The sequence below is a fragment of the Mobula hypostoma genome, chromosome 11 (genome assembly GCF_963921235.1).
Source record: "Mobula hypostoma chromosome 11, sMobHyp1.1, whole genome shotgun sequence".
NCBI lineage: Eukaryota > Metazoa > Chordata > Chondrichthyes > Myliobatiformes > Myliobatidae > Mobula > Mobula hypostoma.
Genome location: NC_086107.1, coordinates 62,152,208 through 62,169,896, shown reverse-complemented (window position 1 = coordinate 62,169,896; position 17,689 = coordinate 62,152,208). Strand labels below are relative to the sequence as shown.

The following is a 17,689-nucleotide window of genomic DNA, read 5'->3' as shown; positions in this document are numbered from 1 at the left end:
GCGCGGGTAATGACCTCGCATGCGTAATGGCTCAACGGTGGGCATGACAAGGAATGAGGAAAGGTGCAGCTGACTCCTATCACCAAATCATATCGTTTCCTCGCAGCCCGGTAGCGCATGCTCTGCGGCCCAGTGCCGGTCCACGGCCCGGTGGTTGGGGACTGCTGCTGTAGTAAGACTAGTCTTCAATCTCCATCTTCAAAAACATTGAGGTAGTTCTGATACTATCCAGGCCAGCTGACACCAGTGCAAGCTTGTTTATATCTATTTTTGTATGGTAGCCAGCGTTATAAATTGAACAGTTTCATAATTTTACCGTGCTATTTCTCTGAAATCTAATATTTTAAGAATTAATTTCAAAAATACGCTTTCCTAAAAGAAATTGTTTTCTTAAAGAGCCCGGTGCGCATTCCACTTGGACAGTAATTGTTATGAAGGTCCCCATCATTCTATGCTTCCCCAATCCACATAAGCCCAGATGAAAAGCTCTCTGTTTCTATAGCTACCAAGATTTTGACACTGGAATGAATCCAGATCAATGTTTGTGAAATAAATGTATCAGCACAGAGCTGGACTGCCCAACAGTGAGTTGGTGGATGTAGACGTTGCTTGGCAACATATGTCAAATAGGCGGTAGCAGTGTGCCAATGCTCATTGTTATACTTGGTCGTGTTTGGATGGCTTGACAACAGTTTCCATAAGTCATCTGAAGTCTCCTGTGTACTGAGAGCTGTCTCTATTTCATTCCCCACTGAATTTGGATTGGAGCAGCTCAGTCCCAACAATTACCCTTCCTCGTGGGATTGCTCACTGGAGAACATGGAAGATACCTGCTTTACTGGTGTCACTTTGGATCATAAAATTTCCAGTGGGCTAAGTCATAATTCCAAATTCAGAATCAAAATTTGTGACAGCAAGGCATGGTATAAGCACATCACTAAACAGCATAACTTTTGTATGGAGGAGCTGGCATTGATCCACACTGAGTTAATCTATCATTTTAAGTAAGGTGCCTTTTAAAGTTGTTTGAATGTATCAGTCATTTGGACAAATCAGCTAAATCTCCTGTTGCCTTGGTTACACTACCCATATGCTCAAAGTACATCTTTTAAGACAAGATGATGTTCCAATGTTATGTGAGCTTCCAGGACTCATACTGTTCAATGCAATTTTGCTAGAATGAAAGATTAACAGCTACAACTGGGATCTTTATCCCATGAAGTTTTATGATGTGAATTTTTTTGACACTGCTAATGATATAAAATGCTAGCACTACCTTCAGAGCTCCGTAATTGATGGATTAATGATTTATACTGCTGTGTTATACACTCGATTAAACATTTTAATAGCTTCTTCTCTGAGTCTTATGTTTTTGCAAATTTGACATTCCTCCCTTAGTCCCCTCATCCTTATGATTTTTTTCCATGGGTAAATGAATCAGTGTCTTCAAAAGCAACAAACAATCTGCTGGGAAAAATTCAGCAGGTCAAGCAGTGTCTATGGGAAGGGAGGAAGGAAGTATAGACATTTTGGGTTAATGCCCTTCATCAGCACCAGACATAATGCAGATTTTTGTTCTGAATTGACAACAATTCCTTTCCCCTGCATGTACTGCTTGATCTGTTGAGTTCATCCAGCATTATCCACTTCATCCAGTTCATTTGTTCTCCAGATTCCAGCATCTAGAGTCTCTTGTGTCTCTTGTGTCTTCAGACAACAATTTAAGGTTATTGACTAAGTAATTAAGAGACTAATTAAAATATCTTACTATAGATAATGAGTGTTGTGCACTATTTGAAAGGATAGCGGAAGCAGGTTCACTTGGTAAAGATCTAGGATGTAGAAATAACAGGGCAGTGACTCTTCCAAAGATAATGGTTGAATGGCTTCCTTTTTAGGGTGATTCACTGGTAGGTGAATCAAGAAATCTCACCAATACCTCTATTTCTTCAGGGGGCTAAAGAAATTTGGTATGTTACTGTCAACCCTTACCAATTTTTAATCCATGTACCACAGAAAGCATTCAATCTGAATGTATAGGTGCTTTGTGGGAAAAAAAATCTTGGCACATCACAAGAAGCAACCTCCCCTCTATTGACTCTGTCTATACTAATCTTTGCCTCAGTAAAGTAGCCAGAATAATCAAAGACCACATCCACACTGGAACTTCTCTCTTCACCCTTCTACCATTAGGCAGAAGATACAAAAGCCTAAAGCATCTATCACCAGGCTCAAGGATGGCTTCTTTCACTGTTATCTGGCTCTTTAACAGACCTCTTTATGTTAAACTAAGACCATAAGACATAGGAGCAGAAGTCATCGAGTTTGTTCTGCTATTCCATCGTGACTGATTTATTATCCCTCTCAAACATATTATCCTTCCTTCTCCCCATAACCTTTGATGTCCTGACTAATCAGAACCTATCAACCTCCACTTTAAATATACCCAATAACTTGGGGTCCACAGCCAACTGTGTTAATGAGTTCCAAGATTCAGTCTTGCTTTTATTATACTGTCTTTAACTTCTCTAGTCAGCCACAGTTGTGTCATCCTCCCTTTAGAATACTTCTTCTTTAGGAGGCATTTATCTTGTGCCTTTTGAACTGCTCCTGGAATCTGCAACCATTGCTATTCTGCCATCATCCCTGCTGGTGTCCCCTTGCAATCAACTTTGGCAAGCTCCTCACCCCTGCAACTGTAATTCCCATTACTCCACTGTAATAGTGATATATTTGATTTTAGATTCTCCCACTCAAACAATAGGATTAATTCTATCATATTATGATCACTATTTCTTAAGGGTTCGTTTACCGTAAGCTCCCTTAATCAAATCTGATTCATTACACAACATCCAATCCAGAATTGCCTTTTCACGAACGGGTTCAACCACAAGCTGCTCTAAAAAGCCATCTCAAAGGCTATAACAAATTCAAATTCCCTCTCATGTCTACAGAATCTCCGGTCTGCTAACTATGGAATCCCTTTGCACTGTTGCACTTCCCTTCTGCCCCTTTCCTATCTGAGCCACAGAGCCAGACTCAATACCAGAGGCAGATTCGCTATGGCCTCCCCCTCAAACGTCATCACTTCCAACAGTATCCCAAGCAGTATAGTTATTGTTGAGGTGGACCGCCACAGAGGTACTTTGCACTAGCTGCCTCTTGCCTGTTGTCTCTTTTGTCAGTCACCCAGTTACCTGCCTCCTACAACTCTGGGACTCTGCACTTCCCTGAAGCTCCTATCTATCACCTCTTCATTCTCCTGTATGAGCCAAAAATCGACTCCTGGCCTCACAATCTAACTTGTTATGATCTTGTACTTTATCATTCACCTACACGGCACTTTTAAAGAAGTTTTTACACTTTGTTCTGCATTGTTGTTGTTTTACCTTATTCCAGCTCAATGCACTGTGTAATGATTTGATCTGCATACACAAAATGCAAGACAAGTTTTTCACTGTGTCTTGGCTCAAGTGACAATAATAAATCAATATGAAAACAAGTAGATTTGATGAGCAGTCTATGCTAACAAATATAGTTGTAGCTGAGATCTTTGCCTAAACATTGCAGGAGAATAAACATACAACTAAAAAGAGCAGAAAAAATCCCGAACAGTAATACAAAAGCTGTAAAGTTAAAAGTTCAAACAAATCACAATTAAGCTAACATTAGTCAGTGACAGTATAAAGCAGGGGTCCCCAACCATTTTTATGCCATGGACCAATACCATTAAGCAAGGGTTTGAATAGCCTTTGAATGTCCTTGAAGAATAGCATTTGACAATGCAATCAAGTATTTTTTTCCTTAAAGGCAGTTTGTGTAAACTGAAAAAGATTATAATCTTAGTGTAAACTTCTGCATTGGAACATCAGTCACATCAAGGATTATATCAGAACAAGATTGTGTTCCAAGTCTTTTATCTCAAGGACAAAGGCTATCCGGTACAGTAAATAAGCAAACAAAAAAAAATTAAGATGGAAGAAAATACAACAAGTCACTAAGTACAAGACCTGCGGGAAATGAAGCAACAGACGCAGAGAGTGCAATGGAAATTGGTGATGAGCATGAGGGATGACAAAAGGCAACTGCAAAACAAAATTATAAACTCTCAAGAGGCAAGATTGTGTATCAGTCTTGCACAGTGGCCACAGAAATCTTCACTCTTTTGTTGCAAATGAATCCCACAAGAAAAGGAATTTCAGGAGTGTATATAGTGACATATAAGTACTTTGATAATAAATTCACTTTAAACCTTGAATTTCGAATTACAGTATTAGTGAAAAAGTGAATAACATTGTATTAGAGCTTAAGAGAAATCGCTGAGAGTTTGTGAGATTGGGTAATTCCTCCGTGAACAGTTTGGGCAAGTCGAGGGTGGAACATGGAAGCAATAGCCAATTCAATTCACCCAATCGAGAAATGGTTGAGAGCACTGGAAACAGCAGAAGTGACTGGATCAGAAAACATAGCAGCTGCAGTGTTGAAGACCTGCTCCCCACAGCCAGTTATGTTTCTGTTGCTCTGTTCCAGTACATTTACAACAAGTGTTCTTATCAAATTACGGTATTGTTTTGCACTGTTGTAACTGTATGTTATAACTATGTGGTTTTTGTCAGTTTTTAAGTCGGTTTGTTATGTGTTTCTGTGATATCATTCTGGAAAAACATTGTATCATTTCTTAATGCATGCATTACGAAATGACAATAAAGGAGGACTGTGTGTCCTCATAACCTAACCTAATTTAATCTAATATTTTAGTTCTCTCATCAAAATAAATGCCAATATTGCATTTGTCTTCCTTACTACTGACTCAACCTGCAAGTTAATCTTTCGGGAATCCTGCACCAGCTCATTCAGCTCATTATCATATAACGTGAAATGTAATGGATGCAACATTGACCTCTGCCGAACATCATTAATCACTGGCAACCAACCAAAATGATCCCCTTTATTCTCACTCTTTCCTTCTGCCAGTCAGCCAATCTTGGATGTCACCTTGACCAAAAACTCAGTTGGATATTTAATGCAAACACCGTGGATATTGGAACAGATGAGAGGCTGGATATCCCATTGGAAGTGGCTAGCCTCCTGATATTTATTTATTTATCTGTCTACTGAGACACAACATGGAGTAGCGCATTCTGGCCCTTCGAGGACCATCGCCCAGCAACCCATATTTAACCCTAGCCCAATCATATGACAATTTACAATGACCAAATAACCTACCAAGCGGTACATCATTGGACAGGGGGAGTTATTTATTACAGTGTGGAATATGTCTTTCCGATCCTTTGAGCCACCCAGCCCAGTAATATCCCCAGTTTGGTCCTATTTGCCTGATCACAGGACAATTTACGATGACCAACTAACCCACCAACTGGTACGTCTTTGGACTCTGGGAGGAAACCAGAGCATCCGGAGGAAACCCACATGATCACGGGGAGAACATACAAACTCCTTACAGGCAGTGGCGGGAATTGAACCCGGGTCGCCTGTCTGTAAAGCACTGTGCTAACCACTATGCTACTGTGCCACCCTCATCTCAAAGCCATTCCAACAGTAGGCATAAATCAAGAGTGTGAAGAAATACTCCAAATTGGCCCAGATGAAAGTAGCTGTAACTGCTCTCAAGAAGATTAACACCATCCAGGACAAAGCAGCCCATTCCATCAATTATTGACACTCCATCAACAATCCTAAATATTCAAACACTCCACTAATAGCAAACAGTGGTGCAATGTGCATTTACTCACCCGGGCTACCCTGACAGCTTGCCAACTCCGTGACCTCTACTGCCAAGGAGGCAGCAGATGCATGGGAAAACCATCAGTTACAATTTTCCCTCCAAGCCATGCACCATCCTGAGATAGGAAATATATCACAGGAATTTCATTGTGGCTGGATTTAGGTGCCGGGACTCCCTGCCCCAATACATTGTGAAAATAACTTAACCAGAAGGGTAGTTACAGTTCCAGAAAGCAGTTCACCACCATATTCTCAGGGGCTACTCGGGATGGACGATAAATGCTGATCTTGCCAGCAAAGCCCAGATCCCACAAAGAAGCAAACAAACTTCTATTGAAAGTCTGTTGACTTGAAACATGACATCTTGTTACACATACAAAATGCTGGAAGAACTCAGCAGGTCAGGCAGCACCATCGGAAAGAATAACTGATGAAGGGACTCGGCCCGAAACATCAACTGCTTATTTCTTTTCATAACTGCTGCCTGACCTGCTGAGTTCCTCCCTTCCACACCTTTTCTGAGTTACTCTGGATTTGCAGCATCTGTAGAATATTTTGTGTTCATGGGTAGTTATTGTTTTTTTACACTCCTGCCTGGATGTAATCTGTTGTCTCAAACAATTTCATCTTTAACATCCGATGTGTTGAATATGAATGAGTGGGACAATTCAGATTGAAAGTAGGGTGTTGGATGAGCTAAAATTTATGCTGGGGATGGATGGGAGCTAAGGAGGAAAGCATTATGATAGGTATGTCTTGTGGTAACTAAAGCATAGATAAGGGTTTGTTGAACAAAATTAATGGCTAGAATATCAGCATCTACTTTGTTTACCCCAACAAACCTCTGCATCAGAGCATCTCCTCCCTGCACAGTCACGTCTACAAGGAGGAATTTGAGGAGAATAGATGACAAACCTTTGAAGCCATTTTATTTTCTTGACTGCACTGAGATTATCCCAGTGAAGGCCAGGATTAGGCAGCACATAGTACAGGGATCCCCAACCTTTTTGCACCGTGGACCGGTTTAATATTGACAATATTCTTGCGGACCAGCCGACCGGGGGATGGGGGTGTTCAAGTAGGTTTGCCAACTTTCTCACTCCCAAATAAGGGACAAAAGTAGCAGTCAAATACGGGACACTTGTGTTTACCCCGAGAAAGACTACCATGACCATGAAGCCTTGCCTGGGCACATGTGCACACATGCGTGTACGTGCCAATTTTCTTTTCTACAAATCGGTTTTGGCTTAATCTTCCTGATTCTGTTAAGTGAAACTACACTGTACATACATTATTTCTACTTTATATAGGCTGTGTATTTATCATATCATTCCTGCTTTTACTATATGTTATTATTATTTTAGGTTTTCTGTGTTATTTGGTATGATTTGGTAGGTTATTTTCTGGGTCTGGAAATGCTCAGAAATTTTTCCCATATAAATTAATGGTAATTGCTTCTTTGCTTTATGCCATTTCGGCTTATGAAAGGTTTCATAGGAACGCTCTACCTTAGCGGGAGAAATACGAGACAAGGGCGGTCCCATATGGGACAAACCAACTTAGCTGAATATACTGGATGTCCCGGCTAATACGGGACAGTTGGCAACCCTATGTTCAAGTTCAACAGTGCATGACAGGGAATGAGGAAAGGTGCAGCTGACTCATATCGTTTCATATCGCCAAATCATATTGTTTCCTCGCGGCCCAGTAGCACACGCTTTGCGGCCCGGTACCAGTCCGTGGCCCAGTGGTTGGGGACCACTGACATAGTGGAGTGGGGAGTTGATCCACCAGTTGTCCTTTTCATATGATCTTAAGTCCATAAGACAAAAGAGGAGAATTAGGCCATTCAGCCCATCAAGTCTGCTCTGCTATTCTATGATGTCTGATTTATTATCCCTCGCAACCCATTCTGCTGCCTTCTCCCTGTAACCTTTGATGCCCTTAGTAATCAAGAACCTATCAACCTCTGTATTCTTATACTCAATGACTTGGCCTCCACATGCACCTGTGGCAATGAATTCCACAGATTCACCACCCTCTAACTAAAGAAATTCCTCCTTGTCTCTGTTCTAAAGGACTTCCTTTTATTCTGAGGCTGTGGCCTCTGGTCCAAGACTCCCCCACTGCAGTGAACTGGCTTGCTGCAATAGATTGAACTAGGATTGCCCGAGGATAATATCAGATAAGCAGTTCGCAACATAGGGGCAATTACTGATTACAGAAAGCCACAAACAAGAGTCTTACATAATCCCAAAGTTGACGAGCAGGATATGAACAGCAATACAACTGTGCTACCAGCAGCAAAAGTGTAGCAGTCTTAAATTTAAGTAAAAGTTAATGATCAGTACATTGATCTGAACATTGATGTGAATGTTAACTGCTTGATTATGCAGAGAGATAGGTATGTCAAGAAGTTCCAAAACAGGGGTTAACAGAATTAACGTGCTTAGGCTGAAGACACAATACAGCAAGACAATGTAAACCCTGTGATATAAAATTTATACTTTCTTATAATGGACAAAAATTGAATCAATCAATCATGGCAACTGAAGAACAGAATGGTAGCCTTATTGTAAGAGAATTTTAAGACAAGAGCAGAGACACATTGCCTCAATTATATATGGCTTTGGTGAGACGAGACATATAATATTGTTGAGAACACAGGAGACGTTCTGGAATCTGGAGCAGAAAATTAAACTGCTGGATTAACTCAGCAGGTAAGACACCATCTGTACAATTTAATACATGTACAGTATATCTTTTGCGTGTCTGGTCTCCCTACCCTAGGAGAGATATTGTGTATTTGTGACAGTGGATATGCAGAGAAGGTTCAGCAGGGTGACTTGTGTGGTGAAAGCAGTAGGCCAGGCAGCATCTGTAGGAAGAGGTGCAGTCGACGTTTCAGGCCGAGACCCTTCGTCAGGACTAACGAAGGGTCTCGGCCTGAAACATCGACTGCACCTCTTCCCGGAGATGCTGCCTGGCCAGCTGTGTTCACCAGCAACATTTATGTGTGTTGCTTGGGCAAAACTATCTGGCTTCATGGAGATTGTAAAGTACTATGGACAATGAACAATTTGCTTTGGCCAAGCTGTATGCTGCTTAGGCAGGGGGCTTTGGCTTTACCAGGTTGGACCTGCAACACATGCATGCACATTAAATGGTGATTTAAATAGTCACCACAATCCAACAATCAACACATATTTCTACACCATGCCCTTGATAGCATTCCCTTAAAGAAAAGTTGATACGATTGACTGAGAGTTTGAAAGAAGTAGGTTAAAGCCATACAATCTTGGCTGATGCTTCGGGCTACTGTTGAAAGATATTGTATTGGTCAGAGTATTTTCTTTCTGATTAATGCTAAACATTTAGGATTAACTAAGGGGATTCTTGAAACGTGGCTTTTGAGACAGATGATCAAACTGTGCCTGTGGTTTCTGATACAATGGCGGACTCCAGCCTCGAAGGTGCCTAACACACAATATCTTTTTGTCATCTCAACTTGACAGTTCACTGGCCTTGTAGGCCTTGCCCTGCTGAAGTGAGAACATGGTTTCTAGAGCATGGGCATCTCATACACAAATTCTCATTGAGGTTTATGTAGGAGAATTGCTCCGTGAGCACTCAAGATGAATAAGGAACCTTACAGAGAGCTCCCCTACCCCTCTAGCAACTTGTCGTGTGCTGTGTGGCCCTTCATGTCAATCTCTCACTCAGCTGTGCTATATTCCAAGGGAAAACTTTACCAGAGCATCCATATCTAGGAAAATGCAGAAGCCCAGCTATCAAGGTATTGCCCTTTAGTACCTGCTATATGACCTGTATGGTACCTGAACGTAGATGATCATTTTGACAGCTGGTGAAATTTCCTTCCACTTTTAATAAGTGTGTATCACTAAGATGGCACTTTTTGGAAGTGCCGAACCTCATAACTACAATGCTGACATTAATCCAATATTGTTAACTTTAGTTGGGCATAAAATGCATATGCACATAGGCACTCACTGAAAAGAATCCAATGCCATTCACTCCACAAATCTCTGTGTATGTTTGAGTGAAATTTTGGTAACAAAAAGAAGGCATCCGTAACTTTATGGAATCATATTATTTTTTACCATTAACCTTTTCAGGCTGGGATGTAAAAGATCCAATGGTACTAATCTGAAAAGAGTTAAAAATTCTTCTGATACCCAACCAATATTTATCAGACACAGCACTAAAACAAATTGCCTTGAACCTTCCTACATTGTCTAAACTTCCCTGCAGGATGTGCATCAGAAACCCAGTTTCTGCAAGCCAACAGTGGTTTCATTCTACTTCTTTAAAGTAACAACATCAAGGTGGCAGATACCTGAGAAGGTTTGGGACACTAAATCCAGTCTCCCATATTATTATTTTTATTATGCAATCTTGCTGTTCCGTTTGTTTTAAACAGCTGTGACAACACTTGATCCATGAAAACTGGGAATCACAAGTGGGATATCTTAAAGCCAGTGTTGTTCAGATCAGTTCGAAATAAAGTTATTATCAATGTACATACAGTATATGTTGCCATATACAACCCTGAGATTCATTTTAATTGCAGGCATTCACAATTAGAACAAAGAAATATAATAGAATCAATGAAAAACTGCAAACAGTCTGACAAGCAACCAATGTACAAATATGAAAGAAGCAAATAATAAATAAATAAATAAACAAACAAATAATTAATACTGAGAACTTGAATGAACAAATGATATTTTACTCTTTTCCTCTTTCTTAACATGCCAAAGCAATTGAACTGCCTAAATTCCAAACAAGAGAAAATCTGCAGATGCTAAATACACAAAATGCTGGAGGAACTCAGCAGGCCAGGCAGCATCTATGGAAAAGAATACTGTCAGCCTTTCGGGCCGAGACCCTTCACCAAGACCTGTTGCTTAAACTGCCTACATTTGTTGCTCAAGCACTTTCAGGGGACAACTTAGGAATGGACAAGCATGGATAAATGGCAATCTTTTTCCAAGAATGTTCTTTATTAAATATTCATTATTGAATGTGGACAGCAGAGCTTTGCAACTGATTCCATGCCAGATCCTGTAGCTGCCCAAGTTGTGTTAACTTGTCAAAACTTTGCCTTCCAAACTAAAGTTAAGCAATGTCTCAAAGGTTTAAACACTCCTTCAACTCTGCCTTCTTGATCATCCTCAGTTTTAGTTGCTTCATACTGGGTGCTGGTGCTCTTGGCGACCCCCAAGGACTTGGGTCCCATGTTAATTGTCCCTGGCTCTCCGTCTCTCTTTGTCACTTGAAGACAACCCTTAAATCTTTTCACTACTGACCAAGCTTTTTTCATCAGCTATGTTACTATGTTCTTGGATGACTCGATGTCAAATTCTGTTTCATAACACTCTCATGGACTTCCTTTAATTTCTTATAGCATTGAAGGGTCTTGTGGTTGAGCAAGGAATAGCAGCAATCACAATGTTTACATTAGGCAGCTAGCTGATAGTCGGGACACCTGCGTTAGGTTTAAAATCAGTAAAAAGCGTCAAATGAAAGAGTATGTACTTGGAGTGCTTAAATAAGAGGTTTGACTCTTTCTTTTGTGGGTTTAAGAATTTGTGACAGTCGAAGAGTAGTAAACTGTCAGAGAGAAAAAAATAAAGATGAGGGTTTAACACCTTTCATAAATCAAAAGGAAGTGGCAGCATCTCCTTTCCAGGCAGTGATTAGCTGGCACCGGGATCTTACTCCAGCTTCAAATTACAGAGAAGCAAAACCATCAATCACAGCCCAAACATCATCATCAACAAGACAAATAAAAGGAAGGAAGTCACAGGTAATCAGTACATGGAACACACTAAGCTGGCTTTTGGGCTGTGGAGTGGGTAAGTCTTTATAACTCAGAAACCAAAATGCTTTGAATCTGTTCAGAGTGTAAAGATATTCTTAAATATACTTCACATCTAAATGCCTTATAATTTAAATGTAGACTCCTTATAATATATTTAAATAATAGCAATCAATCATTGCTGATACCAGGTTTGCCTCCTTTGAGTCAGTTATTGATCTTAAGTCCTTATTGTTGCCTATAATTTTCAATGTGAGACAACCTTGATAAAACAGGAATACATAGAGAGGCAAAGTGAACAAACAATTCATCTTTTATTCCAGTGCAATGAAATGTGTTCTCCCTGAACCCAAAACTTGGAGGGATGTTAAACAACGAGGAAGATTGTAATGGATGTTAAAGGACACAATAGGTCTCACGGTGGTACAGCTATTAGAGGTGCTGCCTCAGAGATCCAGCAGTCTGGGCTCAATCCTGACCTCTGGTACGGTCCGCATGGAGCTTGCACTTTTAATTTGTAGCCACATGAATTTCTTCCACATGCTAATTGTTTTTTTTCTCAATATCCCAAGGATGTGGCAGGTTCATTGGCGACTAGAAATTGCCGCTAGTGTGCGGATGAGTTGCATAATTTGTGGGGGCATCTATAGGAATGTGGGGAAATTATGATGGGCTAGTGTAGGATTAGGGCAAATGAGCAATTGATGGCCAGTGTGAAATCAATGGACATAAGGGCTTGTTTGCATGCTCTATCTTTCCATAACTACATGACTTGCAGTAAATAAGTTTGCTTAATAGGCATAGAAGTCACAGATGAAGTTTATGAATAAGAAGTTAAAGTGATACATTTTGATGACCAATATGGATAATGTAGCCACAGTTTTAAATAGTGTGCAGTTTACATGTGCTTAGATCTTTGACAGTGGCAAAATATTTCTATAAAGCACATAGGATGCAGAGTTTCATGAATAGCAATATAGAATGAGGCATCAAATAGTATTAATGTATTCTATTTTCATCATTATGTTTTATTAAAGGTGTAGTGGTCTTGGGAAGTTGCAAGAAGGGCCTGATACAAATTTAGACAGGAGAAAATGGGCTTCATCATTTTGGACCAATTAAGTTTGAGGAGATCCAACAGAAGTGTATAGTAAGATAGATTGATAAATAGTGAGAATCTGAGTAGATGATTCAAGAAATAATTCACATGGATTCAGAGCATTGAACAAAAATATACTGGAGAGATACAAACATAGATGTTTCTTTTCAGACGGAATATTGTTAAGAGCTTGAACTCACTGCCTCCAGGTGGATAAATATTAGTTATTGCACCAGGCAAACTTTCCTGAATTCAACAATACCACAAGAGCATTCAACTGCAAAGACAGTAAGGGACCTCAGTTTAAATGAAAGAGGGGAACACGACATAAGGAGGAGGAGGGGGAGGAGGGGGAGGAGGAGGAAAAGACTAGCTGGCTGCTTGAGTACCCTCTGCCCTTCATCAATGCCATTTTCCAGCATTCTCCTATATCCCTCGATGCCCTTCATTCTCTGAAATCCATCAAGGTCTATTTTGAATGAATTGATTCCTGGGATGGAGAATTTCTGAGGTTCACTGCCTTCTGCATTGAAGAAATTTCTTCTCATCTCATTTCTAAACAGTATGACCATAATTCTCAGACTTTGTTGCTGCTCCCAAAATCCTTACTTGGGAGGAATATCCTCCCTGCATTGAGCTTGTTTACCTCCTTGTAAGTTTGTATGAGATTTACCCCCAGCATCTAAACTCTAGAGAATGCAGTTCCAATCTACTCGATCTCTTAGATGTGACACACCTTCCATCTGCAGAAGCAGTCTAGTAAATCTTCAGTACATTCCCTATATAAGATGTAAGATCATGCAAATATTTACAAAAAAGATCATGAAAGATCTCAGTGTAAACACTGTACCACTCAGTCAGAACTGCACTTCAAAGTCAATGCATGCTCAACCCTCTGAAGCAGGGCTTATACCTTCTTAGTCAGAGGCAAAAGTGCTAACTGCTGACTTGAAAATTACAGTGATTGACAGCATTGCTGGCTGAAGGCCGGAAACATCATTTGTGACAGCCAGGGTAGTAGGTGTAGTCATGGAAATACCCCTGGGTTGGAAGGTGAAAAATCTATCAGATCTTCTGTTCCAAATCACTGCTGGAAGTACGCACATATGGACGTTCATTGAGAACAGGATTGCATTCAGCTGTGATGGTCTGGCTGTAGGACAGCATGCCTGTGCTTACTGTTTTGGCTCAGTAGTGAAGAACTGCTGATTCAGCTGTCTGCAAAATTGCCTTGAGATGTAAAGAGAAGTTTTGATACAAAAACGAAGCCAAGCCCGCCCAGGAACTTCACCTTACGCAACCTTGTAAGGACACCTGTGAGCCCTCGTGATAGCAGATTTAGAAACACAGAAAGATGTTGTTAACCAGTTCTGGATCAGAGGCAAATGGAAGAGCCTCATATCTCACTCACTCTCCATCGCAAACAATGGCAGTAGATGAGGGATGTGATCAAATTAGCAACATTTTTTTGGAACAAGACAAAAAAAAACTCTTCATTCACCATTTGTTTTGCAACAAAAGACTCCCTAAACTGATCCAATTTATTCAAATTTAAGGTTGCTCTTTTCAGTGAACTTTCCTCACTTCCTGGGAGTCATTAATCACCACATTTCATTCTGTCCCCTGCTTCTGTACTGTGTGTCAGAACCTGAATCGACCATTAATTAAAACCAAGAAAAAAACAGGGCAGGCCTCGAGAGCGCAAGCTCTGCCATCCTCTCTCATTTGCCATCCTTCAAAAGCACTGAAGCATTAAATCAAAGTTTTTTTTTCTCCTTTTAAAAGAGAAGCAAAAAAAAACCCTCATTCGAGGAGGTTTGGCAATAATAAAATCTATTGTGTGCTGGGCAAACCAGGGACTCAGTCACAATCCCAGCTTTGTAACAGTCTGGCAATTGCAGAATACGCTAGATGTCCACATGTCCCAGGTTAGCAAACATTATGGTGCCCTGCAGAGAGCAACACGGGCGGGTACAGTAAAGCCACTATGCACACCAGCATTGATCAAATCACTAACAACAGATAAAAGATCAATTTTACTGCGATTTCACTTCAGTTCTTCAAAGCACGCTTTCACTGCACAAGAGCATTTTCGTCAACATAGACTTCTAATAATAATCACAGATGGCTGTACTTGGCCGGGATTGCAAGGCCAATGGGTGATCTAACGCAGAAGCTGTACATGCTGTTTGCAGAGGCAGTCTCTGTAGAAAGAAAAGAGCTCTTTTATTTGCCTCCCTAGCCAAGCTTGTTTACAGCCATGAGCACTTCTTGAGTCCCAGCTTCTCCTGGGAGCACGGGGATCTGTGGCAAAGGCATAAAGTCAGCTGCCTCTCAACTATTCTTAGTTAACCATTTCAACACTGAACATTCTTAAGAGTATGTTTTTTTTTATCCCAGGGAGCAATTTTAATCCCTGACCCCCTCACTTTTAATTCACCCAAGATCCATTCCACTTACAGTCATTGCAACAGATGTTCCTGCTCCATTAAGCATTAAGCAAAGAAGTGTGCCTGTTGTCAGCTGCAGCTCGCTGGTAACTCCCGCCCCTTTGTTAGGACATCGTGGGTTCAAGTCCTTTTGAGAAGGTCTCTTTTTATTTCAAACAGTCATAATATATACATAATGTATATGCGTTAGTCATATTATATACAGTAAATACAGTCATACTTGCCTTTCTCTACATTTGGAAAATCTGAAGATGCTGGACATCCGAATTGGCGCACACAAAATGCTGAAGGAACTCAGCAAGCCAGGCAGCATCTATGGAAATGAGTAAACAGTTGACGTGTCAGGGTGATACCTTCATCAGATCCGTCTGAGTCCTGAAGAAGGGTCTTGGCCGAAATATAAACTGTTCACCCTTTTCCGTAGATACTGCCTGGCCTGTTGAGTTCCCCCAGCATTTTGTGTGTGTTGCTGTACCTTCATTGTGCCTTGTAGTTTGGTGCTTTAGTTCATCACTGAGAGAATACTGCATTTTTTGAATGATACGTTAACCTGAGATTGCATCTGACATCTCAGATGAGTGTAAAAGATCCTCTGAAGCTAGAGTTCCCAGCATTCTTTATGCCATGGACCCTTACCATTAACCGAGAGGTCCGAGGATCTTAGGTTGGGACACCCTGTTCGACAGCTAATTTACTAAAGGGGAGAGGTTTTCTCCTTGACATCCTCACCAAATTTTAACCTTCAATCAATATCATTATCATTATCACGATCAATATGTAGGTCAAAAGTGACTTTGTCATTATCAGTTTGTTGTTTGTGGGATTTGACTACGTTCTCATTCCTGCTCCATTTCCTGAAATAAAAATATAACATAGTGCATGAAAGACACAGCATATGTCTTTCTCAGCAACACACACAAAGTGCTGGAGGAACTTAGCAGGTCAAGCAGCATCTATGGAGATGAATAGATGCTGTGTGGCCTGCTGAGTTCCTCCAGCATTTTGTGCATGTTGCTTTGGAGTTCCAGCATCTGCAGACTTCCCTGTGTTCACGTCTTTCTAACATTAGCCATTATTGAAAAGACAAGCTTGTAATTTATCTGCCGTCCACTTTTCTCATTTATCAATGATAATGATCACATACCCGACGATCGCAAAGATGGTCAGTGTAAGCCTACAGAGCAGGAATTAGCACCAAAATCAAAGCCTGCATGACATTTTGAATTGTGTAAATGGAGTTTTGGATGTGCATTCCTGACAAAAATATATTGTGAAGTGAACAACCTGGTGGTGCATTTATGAGAAAAAACAAATGAAGATGTCTTCAATAACAAAGATAACATTCATTAAATTATTCATCTCAATAAATAAATAAAAGGTTTCAACACTAGGAAAAAGTATCAGCTATGTACTCCATCTCTGCCAACTTCTGTCAAGCCTCTCATCAGACTCCACGACTTTAGAGAAAACAACACTAGCTTGTGCAACTTCTTATAGCACATGACCTTTAGTCCAGGCAGCATTCTGCTAAACCTTTTCTGCACCAGGCTCCACAACTCCTTCCTATAACAAGGAGACCAGAATTAATCAATCACAGCTTACATATGTCCTGCCAAGTCTAAATGGTTCCAGCTATCTTTCTCAATTTGCTACACATAGATTTTAATCTCTGAAGCTTTTGGTTCTATGGAGCCTGAGATTGACAGCATTCACCCAATGAGCATGATTTTAAAAAAATGATGCAGGTTCTGTGCTCTCTTGTGTGATCTTGCGGGTTGTCAGCTATAAATGTTGGGGAAGAGAAGATGGTGGCGTGACGCAGCGCGCGGGGACGCTCCGAAATGATATCGTATTTGTTAAGTAGGTACTGTGCACAATCCTGATATGATGAAGATAGACATGAGAAGTACGTAGGAACATATGGAGAAACTTCTGAAATGCCTGCTTTACTGCCGTTGCTACTGTGCGATCAAGAATTTCCGGAGGGGAAGGGACCAAATCCTCGGCTTTGCCTGTTGCTGGGGTCGAGGTCGAAGCTCTCAGTAGAGATGGTGCTTGGTGCTCGGTGTCGGAGGGCTTGTCGGAGGCTTGAAATTTTCAGACGGACTCAAGAGTCGGCTGTGGTCGGGTGCTTCCAGGGTGCTGCATCGGCAAGTTTGTGGTGCTGGAGGTTCATGGCAGGAAGAGAGTTTCTCTTCCTTCTACCATCTGCATGAGATGATAGGACTTTCAAGAGACCTTGAGACTTTTTTTTACCATGCCCATGGTCTGTTCTTTATCAAATTATGGTATTGCTTTGCACTGTTGTAACTATATATTATAATTACGTTGTTTTTGTCAGTTGTTTTAGACTTGGTTTGTCTTGTGTTTCTGTGATATCATTCTGGAGGAACATTTTATCATTTCTTAATGCATGCATTACTAAATGACGATAAAAGAGGACTGCATGTCCTCATAATCTAATTTAATCTAATCTAATAACTAGGTGCACTCTTAGTTCTTTTGTCAGGGTCATGTGTTCATTTTAATGTCAGCCTTACTCAAGTAACACTG

At 40.7% G+C, this 17,689-nt stretch overlaps 1 protein-coding gene and 1 long non-coding RNA gene across 3 annotated transcripts in view; one reads left to right on the top strand and one right to left on the bottom strand.

The window, feature by feature from the left end:
- LOC134353791 (potassium voltage-gated channel subfamily KQT member 1) overlaps window positions 1-17,689 on the bottom strand; it is an 876,116-nt gene that overhangs the window by 402,912 nt on the left and 455,515 nt on the right. The window lies entirely within an intron of this gene.
- Window positions 11,343-17,689, top strand: part of LOC134353792 (uncharacterized) — a 160,715-nt gene continuing 154,368 nt past the window's right edge. For both annotated transcript variants that reach the window (XR_010019681.1, XR_010019680.1), the window contains exon 1: window positions 11,343-11,624. This is a non-coding gene — a long non-coding RNA (uncharacterized LOC134353792). The remainder of the gene's footprint in view (window positions 11,625-17,689) is intronic.